The following is a 12039-nucleotide window of genomic DNA, read 5'->3' as shown; positions in this document are numbered from 1 at the left end:
CAGTACATAGCTGAATAGTGGAAATTTAAAGCAGTTTAGTTATTTTAGAAGCCATTCATTATGCTCAAAATTTATTGGGAATTCAACAAGAGATCTACAGGCTAAGTTTGTACAGTGTACATTATGCAAAATGCAAAGCCAATAGCTTAACTTGCACAGCAGTCTTACAAAATATTCTATTACTCTATAATTATTTTTAAAATAGTTTTGCTGCCAAAGTATGTTAACCATGTTATAAAGGTGAGCCGCTAGAGTCAAACAATGTTTGAGACCATCTGCACCGTATCATTATTTTGAGGCCTTTACAATGTGGTCAGTGAGTTCAAACAAACTTATGTGACAAGTCTTTAGAAAGGATGTGTAATAATTAATCATTTTTATTTTTTAAAAATATGTATACAGTATTATATCCAGCTATTAAAAAAAGTTTGAATGTTTTCACATCACACAGGGTCACTAATGTTTGTAACTGAAGATCATTGTAGGCATATAGTTATATTCCCTAAAGTAGTCATGGAGTGGGCAAAATACAGTACAAACTAAACAATTGTGACCTGCTCTCTTATTTTTCATGTGTAAGAACTTGTTTTTGAACAATTACTTAGAATCTTAGTGAACTTGCGTGTATATTGTGTGTATAAGTTCCATCAGTATCAGAGTGGATACTTAGCATGGTGCTACACCTGGCACCATGCTAAGCTTATGGTGGCATATCCTTAACAATCTTTCTTTCTTTCATCTTTCCCACGTACAGCACCATGCACCCTCATAACATCCACATTTCTTAATACAGTACTGTACTTATGGTGTTTAATTAATGACTAAAGTATAAAGCTACATAACTAGGCCTCTTCAATGTATTCTTTAAGATACCTTAGTACTGTAACTATTCTGGTTTTTAAGCAAACACTTATTTTTAGATATACTGTAATATAAACGTATGTTCCAGTTCTTACATCTCACCATCCAGCTACGTCTAACCCATCACCCCCTACGATTACCCTTTAGCATACTTTGTCAATATTTGTAAACAATTAATAAAACAAAATCATGAAGCTCTTACATGGCTTAGGATATACTGTGTATACAGTACAAATGTTCACAATTACTATGCAGAATATTGATTTTGTGTACATATAATAATGTAATATGTATGGCATGCTATGGTGATTGTAAGTGCACATAGCTAAACTGTTCCATGGCCACAATGACTTTTACTCCAATAATATTATTTAAATGTAGTTTAAGGTTAGACCAAAACAATTGTGTAGCTCAGGAAACTTAAACTTACCTATAAAGTACAATACATATCAACCTTAATTTGTTTCTAAGATATTTAACTCTTTAAACTGTTCCAGTTGCTATCTGCAATTTCCTCCTGTACGTAAATCACCACATGTGATTCATCCTTATGGATTTTCAATACTTTTCTAAAGGTAGCTGAATGGTAAACTCCACGAAGCCATCTTACTCAGATAGCTCCACACAGATGAGGCACATCAGCCTTAGGAGTCTTGAATATTGTACCCGGGACTAGCGTCAGGATTGTTATAATCACCCTCACCAACAAAACATCCAGAAAGTAAGCAAAACAATACAGAGAACTGGAAGGTTCACAGACAGAAAACAAAACCAGCAAACGACTTCGCAAATGATTCTTTCAATAGCTAGAATGACCCCCACCAGTTATGGCTGACCACTCTTAGGTGGCAGCACCATTGGGCGCTCCTGGCTTCCATATCATCATAACCTCAGTTCTGTCAATGATGTCCTTGAATGCAAACCTCAAAGAGTCACTGACTTTAGCAAGTCCAGGTTTTTTAAAGATAAGTGTAAGCCATCCTTTGGACATTGTTCTATGAGGGCCATTTGCTTGTGTGTTGTTCCCAACATTGGTATTTTCTTCAAGAGCATGTTTTTGAAGTCTCGTTTGTTGTGAACTTGGTTTATTCTTCGCCTTGAACTGCACATGTTTAGGGATACCCTTCATTGGGCATTCATTTTGCCACTGTCCCTGCTCTTGACAGATTGACTTCCCTAGTGAGTCCAAGAGTTTGCTCTCAGAGAGGCCGTATTGCTGTGCAGGGTGCCTCATTTGGGCAGTACAAGTGTCTCTGACTTCTTTTGGAAAGACTCTATGGTTGGAGCATTTGGAGTTTTGCTGTAGGGTGCATTAGGGTTTGCATGCTTGTCTAAATCTGTATGTTATGCCATTGTGCCTTTCACAGCCATATTTATTCTCAGGTCTGCAATCACCATCAGTTCCTTTGGCAAGTATCCCTAGTACCTAAGTGTTCTGCTTGGGTATTACTTCAGGCCCTGGTAAGCCCTATGGGTCTTCAACATGTTTCAATATGGATCAACCTGGCACTAGCTACTTGCGAGTTTGAAGGATGCCGACAGTCATTCTGTCAACCATGCTGCCTGTAGGGCCAGTGATACCTTTAACCCTGAGACCTATGATATTTGCATTCGTCTTTATTTTATTGTAGCCTGCCTCAGGACAGGAGGCTTATCAGGAACCAGCCACTTTATGGGTTCATTTTGACCATGTTAGTGGTTTACAGCTTGGTGTTCAAGTGGATGCTCCAGAGTTAGTCCCTATGATGTTTAAAAATTCTGAGTTGGAAGGGTTAGAGAATTCCACTTATTCAAAGATGGCCCTTCCTCATTTCCCAGCTGGAGTGGTTTGCCACACTCTTCCCCCTTCATTGAGTTTCAAAACATCTGAGGGTTTCAGAGTCTGGGCAGGGGTCTAGCTTTGGGTGAAGCGCAGCTGCCCCAGAGTCTGCCCCATCCACTTCAATGTAGAGATTATTGAGTTGTCGTTTCCTGCCAAAGATTCGAAGCTTTCTACTTCTTGGGGGTTTGTCTTGCTCTTATCCTTTACTTTGGGATGATGCCTTCCTACCTTGGGCATCAGGTGTGGAATACAGCTCTCCTCCAGGGTCTGCATATGTGACCTCTGGAGCTGGATGGGAAGCTCGAGGAAGGCATCCGGAAACCCTCCTCAGTCCCCGAGAACCCTTCAACCCTTCAGTCTCTGAATCCATTTGCAGATGGTGTTTTGCTCAAGTTGGAGGATCTTATCTTTTGGTCATGTTTGAACTGGATTTCTCTGCTGTTCACCTCCACCCCCAGGAGTGCACTTCAATGTCCCACTAGGTTCTGTGGCTGTTTTATTTCCAGAGGTTTCCATTGTCCCACCTTGTGCCTGCTTTGGCTCAGGTAGACCTCTTTTGGTTTCACCTGTGGGATTAGGACCGTACTTTCATTTTAGACTTAGCCTCCATTGAGATTGGATTGGCTTACTGACAACCCTCTGTTTTCATTGGGGGCTTGGGATAACTTTTGTCAAACCCAGACACTTGAGTGGTGGAAAGTAGGTTCTGTCTTTCAGATGTTCCTGGGTGGTGTTTCCTTTGTGCTGTATGAGAGCCAATAGTTTGCTCCAGTTTTTCCAAAGGATGTGGGCAGGTGACAGCTCCATATCCAGCAGCCTTTGCTCCAGGAGCCCTCACTGTGGAGGATCATATGGCTATTGCTCACTTGGCAATCACTTTGCAGGTCTGGGCAGTTGTTGAGCTGTTCTCTGACCAGCTCAGTAATGGCTTAGATGTTCTAGTGTTGGTGCCCGATGTGTCATTGCCTTGTTGCCTGTGGTTCCAGCTTCAGTGGCTCTGTCCAAGTTGCTTGCTCCCCTTGTTTGGGAGGCAGTGGCAGCATTTTTCCTGGTCTGTCTCATTTGTTGGCGGGCTGTGCTGGCCCAGGCTTTAGATTCGGCTTGGTCCTTAACTCTTTTGTCTGCCTTCCCCTTTTTGGCAGGGGTGTACAGCATATATATATTATTTACACTTTACCATTCCACTAACATTAAAACATGTCATCTGATTCCAGAATTGCAATTTATTTTCTTGCACATGATTACAGTATAGGCAGAGTTTATCAGGTGACAAACCAAAGTATCAGGGAACTAATTAGGATCACCCCAACCAACCACCCAATCACTCAAGATAATTATTGCTCTGCTTGTGTATATTTTCACTTTGCTTTGCATATTACCAGATACAGAGTTATGAAAATTTCCTTAATTTTCTTTTTAAAGCTGTATAGATCAATCATGTGTACAGTACATAGTTTCATAATATTTGTTTAAGTTGAAAAATAAATGAGGAATGCTGAAATGTTCATAAACCTTTGTATATTCAGCATCATCATCGTGCTATTATTAATAAACCTTTTGTTTTATTTTATACTTGAGAACAAGGATGGGGAACTGTGTTGCATTTTATGGTACTCAGTGCAGCCTTGAAAAGTAATTTACAGTAATGAAACTTGATTTGCAAGCATGTTTTTTATATACAGTACTTAAATAATAGAGCACGTAATACAATGGGTGGCCTTATGAAATCTTTCCCAAGCAAAATATGGCCTTTGTATGATGAAAGGTTCACTACTGCACTAAAACACCAAATTTAGAGTTATAACCCAAAACATAAATAACTAAGAAAACATAAAAAGAGAATAAACATTTTAGGTGTCACTGCCAAGTCAGAACAATAAAATAATTAAATAAAGATGCCTTACATCAAAAGACTTTGCTCACTAAAACCTACAAGAAAAAAGTAATTAACAGAATATAATTAAAAACATTAAGGCACACAACAGAGAAACTCTTTTTGATTTAGCAAATGTAACCATCAGCCTCACAAAAAATATCACAGCAAACCCAAAGAATTTTAAGGTTACATAACGAAGATAGTTCACTTTCAGTCTATTCATCCATTAGCAGCAAGAAATAGTGATTTAGTAAATGACGAAGAAGAGATGGTAATGATTAGTTTTGTTTCTGTATTTACAATAAATTTTTTATCATCATCATTACTAAACAGTGAACAAAACTTCTTTGATTTATGAACATTTTTGAAGAAGTCATACTCATAGCACTAAATCGTGACATCTTTGACTACAGCTTTCTATAAGTCATTCTCAAGACAGGAACCAGTCCACAAGAGTGGAAACTTATGTCACACCAAAAATAAAAATGGAAATTAGTCTTCTAATTATCAGGCAATCAGCTTTATGTCAATATAGTAATCAGTAAACAAATAGAAACAATTCTTCAAGCCCACATAGTACAATATTTAAAGTCACCATCTAGCTGGCTAAGTGTATTTGAAAACTGCCATAGTATCAAGACATACCAACGCATCAAGTGAGAGGCAGTTGCCGACACCTGCTACTGCAACTGAGCATCGCCACATTTCTGGAGATCATAAGCAATGAAAAATGATCTCTTGAATAAATTAACAATACAGACATATACTGATGGGTAGTTTCCAGAGATACTGGTGCACATTGAAGAAACCGATGGTTTTTACAGATAACATGTTGAGTTAAGACAGGTTGTGCTTTACACAAACCTGTACAAACAGGTTTGTGCTGTCCTAATGATGCACGAATGTATGAATGCAACCTGCTTGTGATTGGTAAAATCCCAAATCCAAGGACAATGAAAGTACAGTAAACAAGCCTCTACCTGCAATTTATAAGGACTAGCCATGTTTAAAGATGAGTCAAGATATTTTTCAAGAGTGGACTGAAAGATTTTTGTGCCTGAGGTGAGAGCATGCTACAAAAAAGATTGGCCTTCCAGGAAACAAAATAGCTGTGCCGTTTTTAGATAATTTTCCAAAGCATCTAAAAGTGTAAAATTAATAAAAGCAAAAAACATTATTGTTAGCTGCTTGCCTTCAAATATCACATCTTGTCTTCAAATACCACTATAAGAAACAATACAATTACATGAGTAAAGATATGACCACCACTATCAAATTAGCCATATGGGTAATAGCTAGAGATGGGGCAGATATCCACAGTTCAGCTACGAAAAATGCATGGCAGAAACTTTGGTCCACATCACCTGTTTACTCAACCTGCCACTGTGACTGCTAATAATAATAATAATGATGATGATGATGATTTTCAAGAATTTGAAAAAAAAAATGACAAAGAAGAATTAAGACGAACTTCTTACCTATGTGGAGCATATAGAGTCCCCAGAAGGGAGAGAGGCAGTATTAAATGTGGAATAACAGGATGAGTTGCTTTCCTGTGATGACGACCTCCCAGCTACAGGAACAATGACTGAAGATAAAATAATAAACATGGTGATGTAGTCAACCGAAGCTGTAGAGGAGTACAACGACCCAGTGCCTGTGCAAAGTGGAGTCAAGGGATACCATAGATGAACTTAAGGGCTACCTTGAACAAAACAATGGATGTTTAATGATGAGGAAGAACTGATATTGATAAAAGTGAAAAGGTCGGTTATGTACAGTACATATTTGCACTTCATGAACATTTCAAAATACCGGTGTTGAAGGTAATGAAATGCAACTTTCTGAAGGGACCTTGGTGGCTCCTTGGTGCTTGATTACCTGGCAAGTTCCACCCAGTTCTATTAATGCCAGGCCCTTGCATGTCATAAAAGCCTACCAGGGACTAGAAGCCAAAACCTGCCCACTCTAAAGAGGCCCATGGAGCAATGGACTGTAGATTACCCTAACCCTGAAAAGACCAACAGACAGGTGGGTAAACCTAATATACAAACAGCAAGATAAACAAAGCATAGAAAAATAGGACAGCGAAGGCCCAAGATTCACAAACTACTTAGTGGTTCATGAATCAGGAACCACAACATCAGGTACAGAAAGTGAAGGCAACTGAACATGCAGCTGCCAACATCTTAAGGGAAGGATGGCACAAACATGCAAGCCTGAAGTAGTGCAAAGGCAGCACTGCACAAAAATACATGACAGACCGAACTCACCTCACTTGACTTGAGCATTTGGGTACAGCAAAAGTCATGCCAGACCTCCAAAGAAATATGTAAAGGTTGCTTGTAAGCCAGAGTAAATCAGGAATCTCGCGCAGCAACTAATATGAAGCGGCTGACCAGCATTCAAAAGAAGACAAATCCATAAAAGATGCAAGGTCCTGATTCTGAAGAAGGAATCAAGAAAGAGCTGACTGCACCGGTGAGGGTGAAAGCCCAGAACTGAGAAACCTCTGAACATACAATGCCTCCAGGAACTATACTCGAACCCGGAAACACACACATGGGGAACCATCAAGGAATCCATCTCAAATTATGGAAGGGGGGGGGGGGTTACAACAACCCTCCATGTTTATCAAATACCACTCCTCATAGGGAAGTACAGGAATAACCAATCAAGATGGAAAGGTGTCCAGCTACTGAACTCGGGGTTGTCCCAGGAATGGGACACTGGGGCAGAGCCAAGATCTTTGTCAGATGTAGAAAGAAAAATGTCTTCCCACAGGGAAAGCAGCCATGAAATCCCTGAGACATAGAAAGGCAATAAATCCTTCACAGGAAGCAGTGTCTCAACTACCATTACCCTTTAAGTGGAAGAGGCAGTCCCCCTGAGAAGGCCCAAACACGCCTAAAGTGCAGTACCCTGTACTGTATCATCACCTCCAGATTATGCAACCTTCAGACATTTGGGAACTGGGAGTAAATGGAGAGGCTCCCCGGGCCCACTGAATAACACCTGCCTGGGCCAGGGAAAGAGGAGGAGGAGGAGGAGCAAACTTGGAACAAGTGGAAAATATTAACTGCCCAGAGATCAGATCCTGAAAAAACAAAGAGGCCGACACCGGGGGCAACCACGTTAACATTAAGTTGCAACTTAAGTATGCAGACAAATCTGACCTATAAAATAGCAGTCTCCTGATAAGTTGTCCTTAGAAGCAGTCTCAGCTAAAAGAGATCCAATGGACACAAACATTGTAGGCCTCAGGGTGGAATGTATCTCCCACCCAACAGTTAGCATGATGGAGGCAGTTAAAATGCCATCAGAAAACACAAAACTGAAGCACATCCATCAAATTCACACCCTTTGAGGGCAGAATCTGAGGGTTGGGCCATAACAAACTATCCAAAAACTGCAAAGGGCTTGCTGGTTCATGAAGGGTAGACTAAGCAGGAACATATGACACAGGTGCTGCTGGCAAATTGTAAACACTCACTGAAAACAGCCTAGGGAAAAATGCAGCAGTTAAGGGTGTTACTGGCATGCCATATAACGATCACACAAACAAAATGTGTGACCCTTAAATGAAAACCCAGTCTGTCCTGATCCACAAAGCCTTGCAAAGGAATCAGAGGTCATCTATGGGCAAGGCACCATCCAACTGGAAGCGGGCCTCTCAGAAACAGTCACCCAAACCTACTAAAGAAGATAACTGGCCAGGCAAGGGGCACACCAGAGAACACCTAGAGATGATAAATCTAGGAACACGATCAGAGTCCACGTAACCAGTTAGACATAAATATACAGAGAAACCTCGGGTGATGAGCAGCCCCATCTACGAGCATTTCAGGTAATAAGCGAGCCACTCACAGAAAATTTGTCTCGATTGATGAGCTTCCACTTGGTCGACGAGAAAACCACATGGTGCTTCCTAGCGTTCCCGCTGGTTCTCGGATGCCTCTGACAACAGTGTTGTTTCGCAAGACAAGCATTTCACATGATGAGCTCAGTGCCGGAACAGATTAAATTCGTTAACCGAGGCACCATTGTAGATGTATCATAAAGCAAACACTAACATAAAGAACAAATAAACAAACAAATGGACCCAAAGGACAAAAACTGAGTCCAAGATGGCCAGCATTTACTGCACAGTATCTGAAACACCAGGACCCGAAGGGCACTGGGGTGGGAAAAGAAGCATAACAGCAAATATCCTAGATGTTAGAATCAGGCAATATGACTGAGATGTCAAGGTTGGTGGAACTAACGAGAGAATTGCTTTACCATGAAGTGGTTGGTGAATCTTGGTCTTTGCTGTTCCATTTTCTATGCATTGTTTATCTTGCTGTTTATATGTTTTCATTCGCCAACTTTCTGGTGGTCTTTTCTTGGTTAGGCTGATCTGTGATTCCCTGCATCATGTGCCTCTTTGGAGGGAGTCAGGTTTTGGTCCCTGGTCTCAAACAGGCTTATGTGAATTATACTGGCGTGGCATGAATTGAATTGGGTGATGCTTGCCGGGTAGCAAGCAAGCATAAAGAGGTCACTAATAGGAGCCCTCTCAGAAATGAGCCATGAAAAAAAAAAATTGAGGCAGCTGTTTCAGATTTAGGAATTGAACCTTCTGCCTCAAATTCCAGTGAACTTTGCACTTCAGCAATCAACAGATTCTTATAAAACATTGTCTAAATACTCATTTATCCAGTAGCAGCCGTTTATTCTGAAACACACTATACATGCTCAACTGATTGTTTGAATATTTCAAAAAGTGCTTTACTCACTTCTTATACAATATCTCGAGTTCCACGTCTCTAGGTGCTTTACTTACATACTGCAGATAGAAAAAATGCTGACAAAACCAAAACACGTAACCTAAAAACCCTAGGCCTAACCATCCATAAAATTGCAATATATATATATATAATATTACAGTAATTATACTTTAAAAAGCAAATTTGTTTATTACACAGCACTGTGCGTTAACATTTAGGAATGTCTCTTTGGGCTCAGCCGCAGTTTAGACGAGCATATAGTCCGAGGATGGGTTCCAGTAGCTCACCATTTTGATTGGTGCTGCCAGAGGCGGCTAGTTAAAATGTTGTGAACCCCTTACTCATCGTGTGAGCGGTAGTGCACCAGTAGCACTTTTTCCTACTCCTATAATTTTAGTACCTTCTTGCAAAGACTTTTAGAAGCATTTATATTTATTTTTTTCTTTCAGGGAGATAATTTTGTGATATCCAAAACAATGCAGGTTAGCCAACAGTTCTTAGTCCCAACCTCATTAGATCTCTATCAATTGATACAGTATTCAATAAGGCCAAGACCAAGACGTCCCCCCCCCCCGGCAAAAATAAATTCCTTAGTATATTAGAGGTTTCTTGCATTATGATTAGAATTACAGTATGTATAATATATATATATATATATATATATATATATATATATATATATATATATATATATATATATATATATGTACCTATATATATATATATATATATATATATATATATATATATATATATATATATGTACCTATATATATATATATATATATATATATATATATATATATATGTCGTACCTAATAGCCAGAACGCACTTCTCAGCCTACTATGCAAGGCCCGATTTGCCTAATAAGCCAAGTTTTCCTGAATTAATATATTTTTTCTAATTTTTTTCTTATGAAATGATAAAGCTACCCATTTCATTATGTATGAGGTCAATTTCTTTTTATTGGAGTTAAAATTAACGTAGATATATGACCGAACCTAACCAACCCTACCTAACCTAACCTAACCTATCTTTATAGGTTAGGTTAGGTTAGGTAGCAGAAAAAGTTAGGTTAGGTTAGGTTAGGTAGGTTAGGTAGTCGAAAAAGCATTAATTCATGAAAACTTGGCTAATTAGGCAAATTGGGCCATACATAGTTGGCTGAGAAGTGCGTTCTGGCTATTAGGTACGACATATATATATATATATATATATATATATATATATATATATATATATATATATATATATATATATATATATATATATATATATATATATATATATATATATATATGTACCTATATATATACATACTGTACATATATGGCATACACACACACACACTGTATATAGGTCTCTGTAAATTACAAAGAAATTAAGGTGTGATGAATAATGTGAAAATGTATAACCATGAAGGGAAAATGAAACAAGAAATTACTTGAGAACATACTTTTGTGTAAATCAACACATCACCAAAAGTATAAACAATGCAATACAATACCTGTACTTGAAAAATATAGGTAGCAAAACCGAAGATGACGAGTAAGGTAAAAATAACAATGTCTTTTATAATACCGGTTCATGAATACTGTATAAGAAAAGCAGAAAACTGAAGACAGCCTAATGACCAATACATGTGCGTTCCTGGAAGTACTGTCCTTCTTTTTTATACAATAACATAAAATATATAAGTATATATAGGTGTGTGTCTAATATGCAAGTCTTTTTATTCAGCAAATGCTGAATAAAAACACCAGCATATCAGACAAAACCCAAGATGGAAGATTACAAATTCATGAGGCCCTTCACATAAAAATCGAACAACCCACCATAAATACACAAATATCAGAACTATTCAATCTACCCCACCATGAGAGTGAAAGCAAGACTGGAAGGCAAAGATATCAATGATGATGTCACTTCCCAAAATGCCATGCCCACTACTCCTGATAATTCTTTGTAGGTATAGGCTATTGACCTATGCCTCTTACCTTTATTCCTCACCCCTCACCTATTTGTATGTACCTGGGCTCCCAGCAGTATAAAGTAAATCTGATTGGTCCTTTCCTGTCCCTTTTACGGACTATTCATCCCCGTGTCACCTCTCGGGTGGCTTAATCCTCATCAATCATCAATCAATCCTGTCCCAGCAACAGCCCCGCTTCTGTGCCAGGTAAGCCCACTATGGGCTCACCATAGCCCGTGCTACTTGGAACTTTTTGTTCAGAGTAGTTGAATCTAAAACATCAACAACTCCTGTCTCCTGACTTGAGAATGAACCTTGTGGGTTTTCTAGCACTCTTGCCAGAACCTTAGATACCATTATGAAGGACATAAGAAAAAAATCCAGGAGTAGGGACCAAATCTAGGCTTCATTCTTAATCCATCCTGATGTGAAAGGCCTCCCCTCCCATCTCAAATATTACTGTGCAAGTACTGTACAGTGGAACCTCGAGTGACAAGTGACTAAAGTTACGAGCATTTCAAGTAACGAGCAAGCCACTTGCAGAAAATTTGTCTCGACGGACGAGCTTTCGCTCAATTAACAAGCGTTCCTGCTGGTCTCTGACACCTCCGATGACAGTGCTGTTGTTGTTGTTTTGCAAGACGAGTTTTCCACATGACAAGCTCGGTGCCGGAACGGATTAAATTCATTAATCGAGGCGCCACTGTAATAGCTAGCTTCTCTGCCAGGTCATATGAC

At 39.2% G+C, this 12039-nt stretch overlaps 1 protein-coding gene across 2 annotated transcripts in view; it reads right to left on the bottom strand.

Moving 5' to 3' along the window:
* LOC123773959 (zinc finger protein 493) overlaps positions 1-12039 on the bottom strand; it is a 177940-nt gene that overhangs the window by 11785 nt on the left and 154116 nt on the right. Inside the window, exon 1 of one of the 2 annotated variants that reach the window (XM_045767958.2) lies at positions 6038-6621. The exons of the other annotated variant lie outside the window; for it this stretch is intronic. The gene's annotated coding sequence lies outside the window, so the exon portion shown is untranslated. Of the gene's footprint in view, positions 1-6037; positions 6622-12039 lie in introns of those variants that run through there. 2 annotated transcript variants of the gene reach the window in all.

The sequence above is a fragment of the Procambarus clarkii genome, chromosome 91 (assembly GCF_040958095.1).
Source record: "Procambarus clarkii isolate CNS0578487 chromosome 91, FALCON_Pclarkii_2.0, whole genome shotgun sequence".
Lineage (NCBI taxonomy): Eukaryota > Metazoa > Arthropoda > Malacostraca > Decapoda > Cambaridae > Procambarus > Procambarus clarkii.
This window is presented reverse-complemented; position numbering and strand designations above follow the sequence as displayed.